Raw genomic sequence first — 16,230 nt, 5'->3', positions numbered from 1 at the left:
ACTGTTTACGGCGGCGTAATCTTTAACGTACAGTCCTATATGATTTCCCTCCGACGAGAACGCTTACGTGACTGCTTCAAACTGCTTCAAACGCAGTGTAGTTGGACAAAGTGTCAAGACATGTCGGTGACCAGATTTGCTGTACTGCCGTCCGTGGCTCCGGTAGCCCGGTTATCTGTAAACAACGAAAAGCCGTTTATGGACACGCTAGAGCTATGTAATACTAGGGAGTCTCAGCTGGTTTGAGCCAGTTCGTAAACGTACAGTTTAGGGAAGGCTGGAACTCTCGAGAGAAGGACGCGTACCGGGCGGTGCAGGTGAAGCCATCTTCAGACGCTCACGTCAACTGTATAGCCCACCGGAACTAGAGAGACAGAGAGAGAGAGATAAGGGAGGAAGGAAAGGCAGAGAGGTTAACCAGACTGAGTCCACTTTGCTACCCTACGCTATAACTGCAACAATCATGTTCTCCACAACTCCTTTGCGCAAATGTGTTGCCAGCAGCGGCAGAGAATTTGAGCTTGTCCTTAAATTAACTTAGACACAGCCGTACGCAGTCGCGCTCGTGACGCCATCTTGTGGTGCTGACGTTGTTAGGATTGAGGGCTCAATCCCACCGTTCGTAACCAGTTGTCAAGATTGAAGTCGGGCATGAATTAGAAGGTAGCTGACCCATGCCGTCGTCCAACTTATCCACGCTGAGGACGTTGTTGAAGGGAAGGACTTCTTCTCATCGAGAACGAGGAATATGGGTTTATTTACGGTATCTACATAAGGATGTTGCAGTTCATCAGTTTAGCATGACTGCGAGAGAGAGTACCCTGAGCAGCCGCACAACAGCGGTTTACCAACACTCGGCCCCCCTAGATCCCAAGGTGAGGGAAACGTTCGTCCAGGCATCGTAAACAAGCCGCCTCTCTGCGGGACGGCTTACGCACACACACTTCCGCACAGGTTCACGGTCCGGAACACCGAGGCCAGACGGACTTCGTAGAACTCGGGGCTTACGTCAGGAAAGGCGCCTTTTATTCCCCGAGCTGACCCCCGCAGTGCGCCGCCAGGTGCCCATTGTCTTGCGCCTTGAACGGCGCGTGGGAAGGAGCCTCGAACTACGTTCCCGCGGGCACTCCCCCGCTCATAGCAGATCAGTTCGGCGGTGGCGGGTTCAGTAACAATAGTTGGTCCGCCGATCGCGTTTAGTCACAGCGGCGATAAGGCTAGAGCGTAACGGTGGCGTTCCAAGAAAAAGTTGCCTGCGCTGTCGCAAATGGCTGGCAAAACTTGCACTTCAGCTGGCCGTTCTTAACAACGTCAACCAAAATCTGTCACTAGTTCTCAAGCACAAGTTATGAAAACATCATTTTATTGCATTATAAGACGAAAGAAAATGCTACTTACCCAGTTCTATTTCATTTTTTTTAATAAAAGAAAGACTTATTGATGTTACCCTTGACAGCGACACGGGTGGTCGAAAGGTTTCGTTCTTGCTCGATTCTGCACCGCCTGCGCATTCATGTTTCAGTGGTTCCGTTATTCCGTAGTACTGCGCTGGCTTTGCTGGCTTGCGAAACTTGCACAAACTGCAAGTGGCAGAGAATTCCAATGTGATGTCGTGGGATGCCAGAACTGTCCGCGCCACTTAACCAAAAGCAGCTGCACTGGTGAATCATCCACCGCTCTCTCTTGGCTCAGTGCCGCCGTCTGTTGGGCGCCGTTTCACTCACCGACCCCAGCAAAGAGCGATGATGGCCTATGCGACGTCACCAACCCCGGTTGGATGGCGGGATACTTGAATTGGAATAAAGGTATTCGGAGCCTTCAGATGCAATCTTATCGTAAACTAAGTCTTTCCTGGCACGACGCAGCCGTTGCGACGCTTCTGTAATGGTATGTAAACAGTCCACGTCGACTTAGTATTTGCATCTATTATCCCTTTAAGTATACAACTGTTCTATGCTGAAAGCTAGCATCCGAGTGTACGTGGATGATTTTATCGTTTCCCCGTGTCTGTAAAGATCAAACCGTTTCTTTTCCCCTAAACACGAAGATGAAGGTATTACATATGATGTTGTTGGTTGGCCTGTTGCACCGTCCTGGATTTTAATGTGATCTTTCGTTATGCCGAGTCACTTCGTGCGTGTTGTTCGTCGTCCGTGACGAGAAAGCGATCTTCGTTAAATTAGTGCCAATTTTGTTTAGCAATGACCGTAAAAATATTCTTAAACCACTTCTGCACGATTCCGCATGCATCTGACGTCACACACGCGGGACGAAGATTTTATGAAACGGCTTCCGAGCTAGCTTGAAAGGGATTGAAAACAACGTGCTATATAACGTACAGTGGCTGTCAGCAGGATTTATCGCAGTCGCGCCTTTCGCCCATTTCCAACTAGCCAACTACTACTGGCAACCTACTACTAGTGGCAAGCAACTGCTACTAGCAACCAACTAGCAGATGTTTGCGAATCGCGGAGGCTGCCGGTGACGCTTGCTACTTGTGCTACACAGATATCATTTATTCGTGCGAGAGCGTCAAATTTATGTCCCATTGAGCGAAAAGGCCTCGCATCTGTGTTCTACAGCAACGAAACGGCACCTAAGCTTCCGTTGTCATTGGCCGCGACGCCACGTCACGAGCATGCCTCGGCGGAGTTCCCATTGGCTGCGACGCCATGGCAGGAAGGTGCTTCGAGGGAGCTGAGCGGGCGAAAGGGAACGTCTGCTGCTGTGGTAGCGCGCCAGGTGCCACGCGAGGGGCAAAGGCATCGCCTCGACGCCACGTCACCCTCGAAGCACCCTCGCTCTCGGAAGCCTGGGTTATCCGCGCGTTCCTTGCCCGTGCAGGATCTCGCCTGCTTTCAAACTGCGCCTGCTCCTCGGTAAGGCCAACTCAAAACGCGCGAAGCGTCTCAACGCGCTCGATTGCCCGCGAGCATGCAGATAACAAATTGAAGGACCGCTCGGCGGCATTCAGTTAACGTTTAATGCTTTCGCATTCACAACTCATAGGAAATGCTTGGGTGTCCTCGGATTTTATTTGGGATAAATTGGAACTGCTGACAATTGCTATATCGCTGGCTTCTCCACATACCATAAATTAGTGAAACATTAAATTACGTGCCATAAAATGAGGTGACACGACAAATAGGTTAGAACAACTGAGAGTTGAGCAACTGGCGAGGATGGCGAGAAAGGCGTGTAGACGTGACATGAGAACTGTTCTAGCAAAGGCAATTTTCACAAACCTGTTGAAAGAGTCAATGTAGGAAAGGAAGAATTGTGAAGATAGCCACAAATCATCGACGATGATTATTACTGCAGTCTGACGGGCAAAAAATCAGTAAAAGCATTTGTTAAGGGAATAGTGCGTTTGAAGGCGCATAAATTCGTGACGGGGATGATATTTAAGTAGCGTTTTATTATTTCGTTGCGTGGTTTCGTAAAGTACGGAGTCATTAACTATAGCGCATCTGCGGCAGTAGTATGGGCGGCTGTATACATACAAGCACATTCATCGTACGCATGCTGGCATGAGCGGCGCGAGCGCCGGCAGGGAAGGCGACGGCCATCTCCCGAAGCTCTCGCACTGCAGCACCCGAGTCTCGGGGGCTGTATATAAAACATGCATCGCAACGTTGTGCGGGAGGACGCGTTCTACGCGCTGGCGCCTTTGTACTGGCGGCGAAAGTCCGACCACAAACCACGGACCACGCGTGTGGGCGAAAGAGCCAAATAATGCTTTTAAATGTCAACAAAACGGCTCCCTACGGGAACTGCGTACGGCCAGCTCGATCGGTGTTATTGATACCGCGGGCCGCAAATTCGGATAAACAAGTTCTGCGTGCCGAGAGCTTGGCTGATGGCACGTGACCACGTGACTGTAGCATCTGCCAGTGTAATCACGAGACTATGTATCCGTCGGAAGTGTCTGAGGGTGCCTTGAACACCTTTTTCGCAGATGCTGTAGTCTTCGAGGCCTATTCCTCGTCATCCTGACAGCAGAGATCGAGTGAACTAACGAAGGATCTCCTGCTGAAGCTAACCGGCCACTCCAACTTGTTTACCGTGCCGTTCTCGGCTTGTGACGCATGGGAGCCGTTTAGCTGGTGGCAAACGGAAAGGATGGTCGAGTACTTTTCCATGAATGAATGAATGGCCACTTAAACTGTTTTGTTGGTTCAATCCCCAGCTTGCACAGACGCTGCGTTTTTCCTGGTTTCAGAGGAGATATTTAAGTCGTCGCAAATGAGGATGGGGACGCCATAATGTATAGTTACACTATACAGCTGAAGTTACTCGTACGAATGAGTGAATTATTCGCGCACGCCTCAGCGCAGCAGTCTCTCGGCCCCTTAAGCTCGCGGTAAGAGACTCGGGCGCTGATATATAGACCGAACGACGAAGCGTATGGCCGCACAAGCCGAGGCGGTGCGTCCACTCCGAGCGCGCTAATGGACGGGGTACCGCGCCCGCCGGAACCCCCCCCCCCCCCCCCAGCCCCCCTCCGACGAATATGCGTCCCAAGGGAGCCGTGCTGTGGTCTCTCTTCTTGCTCGCTCGACGCAGCGCATCCTTTCCCCCGAGCCCGAAACCCACCCCCCGGTCTTCCTTCCTGTTTATTTAAGCCACCGAGCGCAATCGTTTCAGGCGCGCTGTGGCTCAATATCGGTCGGGCACCCGGCGCTATACCGAAATACGTGCTGCCGGGACACCCGCCGTGTAGCACTCGGGCGCAGGCAGCCGGCTATATGTGGCAACCCGTGCCGCATACCAGACGCAGCGGACACGAGTACTGCAGGGCGAGGGAAAGCCAGGGGAGAGGCAGGGGTAAGGGAGCTATCGAGCAGGCGCGCTCTCTCGTCGACTTCTTTATAGCCCCGCAGTTTCCTCAGGGCATAGGACGCCTAGAAGTTATATGCATATATATATATATATATATATATATATATATATATATATATATATATATATATATATATATTCTTCGTTTAGCGGGCTGCTATGTATAAATACATGTATTTACACCTCCAAAACCACATTTCATATACAGGGTGTCCCACCTTACTTTAGCCAGAGTCTAAAAAATATGCGAATGCAGTCTACTACTACGCCACCGAATTCATGTTGCTGACTATTGTATGGAATAAGCCACACTACTTTTTTTGTATTCTGCTTAATTGCGTAATTAGTCAAGAATAATCAAATGGCTTCAGAAGCAACGAAGTTAGGCAAAAAATTCCAGTTAGAAAGTTGTAGAGTGCTTTGCAAAACGTCCGATTACACATTTCTAACTTTCTATCTATTAGACATTAGTGTTTTTCCGCTTACTGCAGATGCTCGCGAAATAAAAAAAAAAAATGGTCGACGATTACGCCTCTTGGTAATGCGATCTTTGAGTGCAGCTGCTGCCTTACTTTAACAAGAGGCAACCGCATACAGAACAGGCACTGCCGAATGGAGGCTGTTCTGGGTTTCGGATTGGGCAGCACACACCGCGATGCGCCGCTATCGAGCCGGCACTCCGGCGACGTGCCATCGCGCCATATTATAGTGGGTCACCGACGCGGAGAGGGAGATAGATTTGCAATTATTATTTAATGTTTGTTCTGAGGTGGGATGAGGAAACGGGTGGAGAACAGGGGCATTGAGTAGAGGTCACACACTCATTCACTCACAGACAGGCCTCAGTGTGGCCACACAATGTTGGGGTGGGAAGTAGAAGGGGACGAAACGCTGTAACTGTATTTGCAACGGCACTGCGCCAGATAAGAGGTGTATAGCGCAAGAGTGGAGGCGGGAGAAGGACAGTCAGTCGCAAGCACTGCCAGAGGCGACAAATGCCACTGAGGAACGCGCCCCGCCAACGAGGAGCGAGAGACACGGCTGAGAGCCGTACAGCCACACGACGCGGAGGAGCGGAGAGCCGTGGATCACGCGCGAAGCGGCAAGGAGCGCTCGCCGTCGGCACCGCGGCAGTGCCGCGACAGCGGGAGAAGGGACGGCGAGAGCGGAGTGGACGGTAGCGGCGAGGCTCACCGCAACCGCGCTGCGCGGAGGAAGGGGGCGAGAGCATAGGCGATAACACGTGATACGGCTTTGGAGGGCAAGGGGAGAGCAATACTCGCCCCACGCCCGAGAGATGGCAGCAGGAGCGTGCGCAGCTAGAGCAGCGCATGACCTTGGTTACGGCGACGCCGACGGCGAAGCTCAACGGCGCCGCGAAACGCAGGAACGGTCGCCAAAGAGCTGCGGTCTAAAAAAAATACCACGTGACACGTCCGCTTGCCCGCCGTGATTTCAGCGTTCCTAAACGCTCCGCGTACAAGCGAACATAGCATTTAGCCGGGTGTGCTGCCACTGCGCCTGCTAATCGCTATCATGAACTGCCGCGAGGGAACTACAGAGGTGGCGTAAATCACACAGTGAACGCCTGTGTCACTGCCCTGTCACCTTTTAAGCGGCAGCACACCCTGCTAGATGCTACCTTCTTTTGTACGAGAAACGTTTGAGAGCGCTCCAATCACGACGCGCAAGCGGGTATGTCACGTGGTATACTTTTGTATTTTGGGGCATCTGCAGTAAGCAGAAATACACTGATGCCTTATAGATAGAAAGTTAGAACGTGTTTAATTGGACGTTTTGCAAAGCGCTCTACAACTTCCTAATTTGAATTTTTTGCCTAAATTTGTTGCTTCAGAAGTTGGTCAATAAATCTTGATTAATTGTGCAATTAAGCAATGTAAAAAAATGGCATGACTTACTGTATACAATAGTCAACAACACGCATTTGTTCGCGTCGCCTTAGAGTGCATCGGCATATTTTTAAATTCTGGCTAAATTTAGGTAGGACACCTCGTATACACACACAGCGTTTATACCAAGAATGCTTCGATTTACGCAGATGTCCACTGGCGCTGAGTTTGCCTGCTTTCTTTTCTTCTTCAAGAACGTCTCTTCATCAGCATCCCACCAGGTTTTGTTTGTGCCCATTAGTAGCACGTATGTCTGCAGCGCCGTTCCAGGCCTTGCATTTGGAGACGTTAGCTTAGAGGTTATGAAGGAAGCAGAAAGATCTTCACATTGTTAGATTTTCGCATCATGGTTGCCCGAAATTCGATGTAGTTATGCTGTCTAGTCTGCATTATAGCCAGAGCATGTACCGAGGCTTTTGAATATAGCGTATGTTAGCAGTGCTGGGACAGGTGGCTCCATTGAAGTGCGGATGGCGTCGTGGAGTGTTCCTGGAACTGCATTGACAGTGGGCTTTGGCTCGAGTGCTTCCATCTAAATACGTTTTCTCGACAACCACTGCACCAAAGTTGACGAGCTTTGTTGCATTTCTGCATTTAAAACAAAAACTTAAAATCTAGTGACTGTTCGTTTCCAATTTTAACGCGACAGTGCTAAGGAGCTCGTGTCGCAGAAAAGCCGGTGTCGTCGGCCGTGAGCGAAAAATGACGGAACGCTATTCATAAATAAAAACAACTTGCAAGATGGGCTGGGTGGAAATCGAACTGGGGTCTCCGGAGTGTGAGACGGGGCAGCTACCACTCAGCCATGAGTTTTTTTATTACCTTCTTGGCACATGACACAATGAAACACTTACAAAACATTTATATCACTTAACAAGTAAAAGATGCGAGCGGTGAACTGGCCAGCTCACACCAAAGGATTAAAAGCGTTTCAGTTAAACAAGGTAGTCCATTAATGGGAGCCACTCTGGCTGATCTTTTTGAGCCTTAAACACATCTCTAATATAAGACTCGCTTTCAATAAAATACTCTCGAACAGGGAGAATAGTTTCACCTGCATTACTCAGCCATGAGTTCGATGGTTCAAAGCGCGACAAAAGCGCTTCTAGTGAATGAGACGTTGCCTTAGAAACGTGCCGTAGAAAGTTATACTGCGGTGTATATCAGTAATTATGAGCATGTAAATTACAGAAGTCGCAGTTAAACGAGTAGCGAAGTACGTTTCCAGTACATTCGTTCTGCGCTTGGCGCACACGCAGAGCCATCTTGTGGCAAACACAAAAGACCCACTCCTCGCAATGTACGGCGCTGCCCCTACAGGTGGCGCGCCACTCGCCCGCTTCTCCCCTTCGCCTCGTTTGAGCGCATTGGGGCCGTGCGGGGACCGGTGCGAGGATGCCCCAATACCTTTGCGTTTAATAAGTTTTCTCGCTCTCTTCCCTTCCGACTTCCAGCGTGCGTCACTCGAACCCTCGTGTTTAGGCGACGCGACTCCTCTTTCCGCTCACAGCGCGATTCCTAGGTGCAGCGTCCGATGCGGGAGCCTCTGACGTGATCGCTGCGCCGTAGCGCGTCTGGTGGGAAAGCGTCCCCTACGATGTGTGCCATGCTGCTGGCGAGGAGTCACGCGTCTCCGTGGTGCTCCCAAGCGAGATAGAGGACGATGCCATCGAGGCGTCAGCCCCATGATCGCGTCCGCCTTCATGGCGCGTCGCGGCCCGGCTGCCCGTGCCGATCACGACGTTTGGCTCGCGTAGATAGTTTCTCCCTCCAAGACACCGAGTTGTTCTTTGGTTCGTTCCGCTTGCTCAGGCGCAAGTTTCGTCTTTGTGTGACTCAAGAGCATGCCGAGCGAATGAGTGGACGGTGCGAACAGGGCGCGATAACGCTATCGCGTTCCACTCTTGAAGGCGAAGCTTAAGCGTCCTCGAAGTTTTTTTTTTTCTTTAGATCAATTTTTTTTCTTAGATCAACCGTCAGCGGCGAAAAAAAAAATAGAATCAGGGCTATCGGAGCGGCGAGAAACTTGCTCGCAGGGCCCGCCCCGATGGCAGCGCAAACTCGTGACGTAGAATTTTCTCTCTTGTTTACATTCATTCCTTGATATCGATGTCGCGAAGTGCTACGTTTTGCGGTTGCAGCGCGCACCCGTACTTTAAAATTGATTTTATATATGTTTTAAGCTATATTCGCCGTTTATATTTTGCAGACAATGTGCGCGTGCCCACATAAAACGATATCTCACGTTAACTCCACTTCACATTTTTGTGTCAGTACTCCTTTAAGTTTGCTAATTATTTGATCATCTCTTATACACGGATGGACATGCTTTGGTTCGCTTCTGGCCTTCCTTGGGTCACGGGATCTTTTGTGTACCTCACAACGCGATTTTGAAACAGATCTAAGGCTTTCGCCTTAAAACGTTAGCAGCGAACCGTGGCAGTTAAAAGAACGACAGGCGTGCGAACTCGGACGCAAATTGGAACTAGAAGGACAGCACATAAGCTACCCCCTTCTGTCCTGTTCTGTTTTACGTTTTATACGAGTGTGTATACATACAGGCTATACTGGAGTGGGAACAAGGTAGATAGTACCTCGGCTACTCCACTTTTCTATGCCATGCAGCAAAAATAAATAAACAGTACTACTAAACTAAATTTTTAGTTAAGAAGTGACAATGAAACTAAAAAACTTGCGCCAGGACTCGTCTCACGATGTCTGTCGACGGTAATGCGAATTGCAATACAGCAATGCAGCGACAGCCCATATTCATGAAGTCGCGTTTATTTAAGACGGGTAGGGACGATTCTGGGAGGTTGCTTCGGCTATATGCCACATACTCGGACATCGTCGCACTTTGCTATGGCCGTCGCTTGCCAAGGTCGCCCACGAGCATGGATTCATGACGCCGACTGCGTGACACCGACGCAGTGAGGATGGGACGAGGAAGAAGGAATGATATCAATGGAATGACAAAAGCGTATAACGACGACGGGTTGACGACGACGAGATGCCGATAAATTATCGCTATGGTATAGCGACGACACGAGGGCAATGAGAGTACGACGACTGCACGACGAAGATGGCACGATGACCACCGCATGAAGAAGCAGGAGTGACGTTGGTGGCACGGCCACGACGGCAACATGAGGCCGGTATGACAACGGATGCATGATGGCGTCTGTGTGGACCACGACGCAATGGCGAAGATTGCAAAAAAAAAGAAACGGAGGCATAATCACGATTGAATGGCGACAGCATGATTGCGATAGAATGACCAACAAGGAACGACGTCGATCGATCGGCAAAGGTGGCATAACGACTACGGTACGATTACGACGGCATGACAAGGATCGGATGTGGAAGTTACAATGATGACGGTGAACGACAGCGACGGCATCCCGACGACAGTACGACGAGGCATGCATGACGACGACTGTAAGACGACGATGCAGCGACGAAGGTGCCATGACAACGGCACGAGGACAATGACTGTACCACGAAAGCTGTAAGATGACGATGACGCGACGAGGACGGCAAGACGAGAATCGGACGGCGAAGCCGGAGTTAGACAATCGCGGCATATGAAGGGCGGCACAATCACGACTGAACGATAACCGTATGATCAGAATAAATCGTCAAAGAAAGATTGACGTCACTGGAACGACGACGGCGGCATGACGACAATAGGATGGCGTTACTGAAGTGATGACAATGATAAAACTGTATGACGACGGCTGTATAACGACGATGGAGTGATGACAACGGCATGGCGAATGTCGAATTTCATATGACAAAGCCTGAATGGCAACAACGCGACGACCACGACGGCATCACTACCACGAGCCTATGAGTGAAATAATTCAAAAGACGAAGCGCCTACAGAGACAGCACACCAATGAAGAAACAACAGTGACAGGACAAGGTGCTACTTGAAACTGTTTATTGAGGTCGAAAGTGGCTGAAGGTCCATCGAGGTGGTCCCGCGAGGACGCGAACTCGTCGCGCACCGAGCTAGTGCAGGGTCGGGACCGGCAGGTATAGCCCACCGGCCATGGTCGCGGGCACGCCGGACAGCCAGGATTCGCTTGTCTGGAGCAGGGCTACGCAGAAGCGAGACCCACTCCTCATTGCTGAACTTGGAGTATCTCGACCCACACTCCCAGAGCATGTGTGCTAGAGTGGAGACGCGTCTGCCTGCAGGACGTGTAGGCGTGGTGGCGATATACGTCGGGGCAAACTTCGTGTAGAACGACCAGACACGGATATGTCCCGGTCTGTAAGAGTCTAAGAGGAACGGCTTGCGCCTTATTCAACTTGGGGCGAGGGGCTGGAAAGACATTTCTAGACACGTAGAAGAATTTCGTAACCTCATTGTTAGTAGCAGGAGCGTCCCTATAGCCGTATGGAAGGGGAGAGGGAGAGTCGGCGCTCCTTACAGAGGAAGCGTGGTCGGTGAGGTCACGCACAGCCTCGTGACCAGACTCGTCGAGGTTCGGGGGAGCACCCTCGGCCGAGCCTACGTGAACGGGAAACCAGTGGATTGAATGATCCGTGAGAGCATATGGACTCGAGCTGCTAAGAAGACGAGCAGCTTGCTTGGCGATGCAAGCCTTCTGAAAAGCCCTAACGGCCGTTTTGGAATCGCTGTAGAGCTCGGACCCACGACTGTCTCGCACGGCGATAGGCGGCTTGCTCGGCGACTTCGGGGTCCGCCAAAAATGTGACGTAGATAAAGATTAGGCAAAATTATATTTACAAGATAGACACGGGATAGTCACAGCCAAGATGGCAGAATAACCACAAACCACGAACGCGCTCTTTCGATCGTCCTCTTCGTCGTTCTGCTTAGCACCTTCTTCAGATTGCGGGAATGACATCAATACGAAGGCATTGATCAGCCTGAGGAGATTGTTTTCCTTCATGCCCCAGTGTCTGCCATTCCGCGAACGAGGCGGAAAGCGGTGTCCGTCTCTGCGATGATCTTGCGGAGAGCCGTTCTGTTCCCGCCGTTGAATTCGTTAACACGCCCAGGACCCGAATGAGCTCGACCCTGGGTATCACCTCCCCACCCAGATCCCACCCCCTGGCACAAATGCAAAGACTGATGCTGCTTTCGGAGGCCGGCTTTCAATATTTGGGTCTGCCTCTCTTCTCTTTTCTCTAAAGCAGAAGCTCCGACTTGGGGGGGGGGGGGAGCATGGAAGTCCGGTGGGGCTTTTACACAACTTTGGCCAGTGGGTCGAGGTAGAAGGTGTGACGACAACGGCAAGATGAGAGTAGCTGTAATGACATCAACGAAACGACCACGATGGCATACCGACCAGGAGCACATACCTCGTGGCCCAAGCAGGTAGACAACTTGGAGCTCAAGGTCGTTGTAAACTAGATAGATAGATAGATAGATAGATAGATAGATAGATAGATAGATAGATAGATAGATAGATAGATAGATAGATAGATAGATAGATAGATAGATAGATAGATAGATAGATAGATAGATAGATAGATAGATAGATAGATAGATAGATAGATTTTGTTTTTTTCTCACGGACAACGCCGCCGACGCCGTATGTCCTGCGACCCGTGGCCTTTAAGTGTTTCTTCGAACTTTCCCGCGACTTTCAATAGCGTATCAGTGCGACACCTTTATCCGATACGCTCAAGGAACGATACGCGAGGAAGTACAGCGTGGGTTTTCTATCGGAGCCTTTTCAAGCGGCCTTGTCGTGGCCGAGAGCAGCACTTTCGTTACCGCGCACCTGGACCAAACGGGCCACGTTCTGTGCCGGTAAATTGGGGGCTGCGCGTCGGCGACGAGCGGGATGCACGCCTTGACAAAGATTCGGGGAAAAGAAAGAGAGAGAGAGAGAGAGGGAGAGAGAGAGAGGGAGATGAAAACAAAGCTTACGTATGGCTGCCGAAAAAAAAAAAGCCGCACTAGGATTGAGAACGAAGTGGAAAGACAACAAAAGGAACGGCAAGCTGAAGTGGATCGCGCGAGCGTAAACTTACTGAGCGTACCATCCGGAAACAGTGTTTCAACTTTTATTTCCCGACGCCCTAGCATTTGTGCGAGCCACTCGCAAGTGGTAAATACGCTAACCCCCATGTTTCGAACTCAGGCACGAGCGTTTTTTTTTTTTGCTCGTTGCTTTCGAGAACATTTCTTTCTTGCTTTCCTTTTTTTCTCTCCTTTTCTTTGAAGAGCTCGCTGCAGGCGTCAAGGAAAGGATACCGAGAAAAAACTGACTTTCGAAAAAAAAAAAATTGTTTCGCGACGCCGCATGCGCCTAGTTACGCCCTTCCGCGTGAGGCAGCTTTCGAGCGGTTCGACTTGGCTGTAGCGAGCAAGTGCATGCACGTAGCTCACCGGGTGCGCGCGCTATGGCTCCGCTGCTTTTTTTCGTTCCTTTATTCCTGCTCGGTTTCGTTCCTTTTCTTACGTCGTCCCTCCTACAGCTCGGCCGGAGTGATTCGACCACGCTCCATTGGTCTTGACAAACGACGGCGCTGCGTCGAAGACGGGCACGCCGGAAGTCTGCGTCACTCACTCGCTTGTGCAAAAGGCACGCGCGGCGCTGAAATAAAGCAAAATAAAAATGGGGACCTTTCTTTTTGAACATTACTCTTTCTTCTTTTCTTTTTGTCCTCCCTTGGCGGAGTCTTACGCGAACTTTGTTGGCACGAGTCAACAGAAGCGTGTTGTCACGCTTTCTTTCTTGACGCGTTTCTGAGGAGACAATCGCGTCAGGGGGGGCGCGCGCGACACACATCCGCGCGGAGTTTACGAGGTGTGGGGCCCATAGATGCACCTGTGCGTCAGCTCGCCGTGGGCGCGCGCCTATTTCTGGTCTTAACGTTAAGGAGATTGGTGGCATGGGCGTGTGTTCCCCAACCCCGGACTCGCTGGTCTGTCTTCGCCGCATGACACGGACCACGCAGAAAGAAAGAAAGAAAGAAAGAAAGAAAGAAAGAAAGAAAGAAAGAAAGAAAGAAAGAAAGAAAGAAAGAAATAGAAGAAACCTACCGGCGAAGGCAGGAGGCCAATATTTTCGTAAGCGAACGGACGAAAGCAGTAGTTGACTATGGATGCCACGAAGGAAGAACAAGTTCAGCTGAAGTCGATATCAATCATGGCGTTGCTTGTGTTATGTCATCCGTAGGAACGTTACGCAACATTGAACAGCTCGCGCACGTGCGAGAGAGAGTGACTGTAACACTGAAGGAGAAGAAAGGAAGGAAGAAAGAAAAGGTAAAAGAAAGGGAAGAAGCAGAACAAGAGCAAGAACGAAGGGAGGAAGGAAGGAAGGAAGGAAGGAAGGGAACAAGTAAAAGAACGGAAACAAAAAAGTAGTAGTAGAATAAGCAGTAGAAGGTAGGGAAAAAGAAGGAGAAGGAGGAAGAAGATGATGCTGTTATAGCGGAAGAAGGAAGAGACAGAAAGATGAAGAAATTATGATGATGAGTATGATAATGCTAGACGATGATAAAAATGATTAGATTGAGGATGCAGCAGGAAGAGGAGGAAGGAAGTGATCATACAGGTTATGATGATGATGATGATGATGATGATGATGATGATGTGACGGTGGGGGTGATGATGCTGAATATGAAGTAGATGTTCGAAACAGATCAGATGGATCGGAGTGTTCGCCTAGAGACCATGCACAATGTCTTCGAAGTGTTCTGCTCCTGCATCTGCACAGAAAGTCACGCCCACTTCCCTACTTATGACATGTGGCGTAATCAACTTGAGAACTGAACAATCTGACGACTATGAGCGATGACTCGTGGGCACTGCATTTCGCAATTAGCTCTCGCGGTATCCACATGAACCTGGCCTTCGTGGCTTTAGTATAATTCAGTTTCCTCATTATGCCGCGTGGCAACCCATGCGAAAAAAACAGAGAGTGTGCGTTCGCCACAGCACGGGGGGTAAGAAAAAGAAAAGGGGAGAACAAGCAAGCAGAGAAGCAAAGAAAATGAAAGAGATTATGTAACGACTTTAGCGCTAAAATTTCGAGAAAGGCGTTGGCACTACCTCGCACCTCTTTGAGGTCCCAGATTCTCCACCATCTTCACCACATTACAAAGTCTTGTTCGGGATCTCGCTCGACACACGTCCTGCCTCTCTGAGGACCGAAGCGGAATTGACAGGGGTCTGGAACAGACTACGGCCACAGGGACGCTCCCGCTACTCACAACGAGATTATTCAATATTTCTACATGTCCAGCAGGGTCTTTCCACCCCCTCATCCCAAGTTGAATAGGGCGCAAGCGGTTTCGCTTAGGCTTCTACAGACCAGCACATATCCGTGTCTGTCCGCTCTCCACGAGGCTTACCCCGACGTGTATCGTGACGACGCCTGCCCGTCCTGCGGCCAGACCTCCACTCCACCTCACATGCTATGGGAGTGCGGGTCGACATACCCCAAGTTCATCAAGGAGGAGTGGGACTCGCTTTTGCGTAGCCCCGCTCTAGAAAAGCAAATCCTGGCCGTCCGGCGTGCCCGCGACCGGGCCGGTGGGCTAGACCTGCCGGTCCCGACGTGGGACTAGCCGGGTGCGCGACGAGTTCGCGTCCTCGCCGGACCTGAAATAAAAGTTTATTCACTCACTCACTCACTCACTCACTCACTCACTCACTCACTCACTCACTCACTCACTCACTCACTCACTCACTCACCGTCAGGTGTTATATATATATATATATATATATATATATATATATATATATATATATATATTACGTGACCGGCTTCCCACACTTCACGTGCACTTTTTTTTTCATTTTGCCGGTCCTGAAACTACCCTACTTAGAAGAACACAAGAGAAGCGGCGGGGCGAAGTTAGTATATAAGACCAAACATTAAACAGGATGCTCAGCATATCCTTGTGTTATACTATATTCATTGCAGAAAATGAAATTTCGGTTGATCATTAATTCGCATGCATGCTAATGGTCAACGGAAGCGGTCCTGCGGCGAGAAACTGTACGATGAAGTACGATCAAGGCACGGAGTACCGCATATGAAAAAAAAAAAATGCGTAAGGACCGCAGAACGATCGACGCAAGATAAAGGGACTTTCCCTATCTCCGCCCCTCTTTCTTTTTTTTATCCTTGTTCGTTTCGCGCTTCTTCCTTTTTTCTGATACACTGCCACGAAAAGAGTCGGGTTTAATCTCTCATTTAGGCTCAGCTTCACGCCAAGGCGCGGGCGGAGGCCGGGGCTCCGCCCTGCCTGTGTTTCGTCACAGGCGCGTCGCGTGCTCCCGACCAATTAGGGCTCGCCGAAAGGGGTAGATTCGTAACGCGTCACCGCGGGCCATTAGGGGAAGGCGAAAACGAAGCGCGAAAGATGGGCGTAGCAAAAGAGATACGTAGGCTGGAAAGAAGAAAGGAAGGAAGGAAGGAAGTCAACTAACCGGAGCTGATCGCGACACGACAACGCGGCCGTCGGCGACGCCCGCTTA

This window comes from Dermacentor andersoni, chromosome 11 (assembly GCF_023375885.2).
Source record: "Dermacentor andersoni chromosome 11, qqDerAnde1_hic_scaffold, whole genome shotgun sequence".
NCBI lineage: Eukaryota > Metazoa > Arthropoda > Arachnida > Ixodida > Ixodidae > Dermacentor > Dermacentor andersoni.
This window is presented reverse-complemented; position numbering follows the sequence as displayed.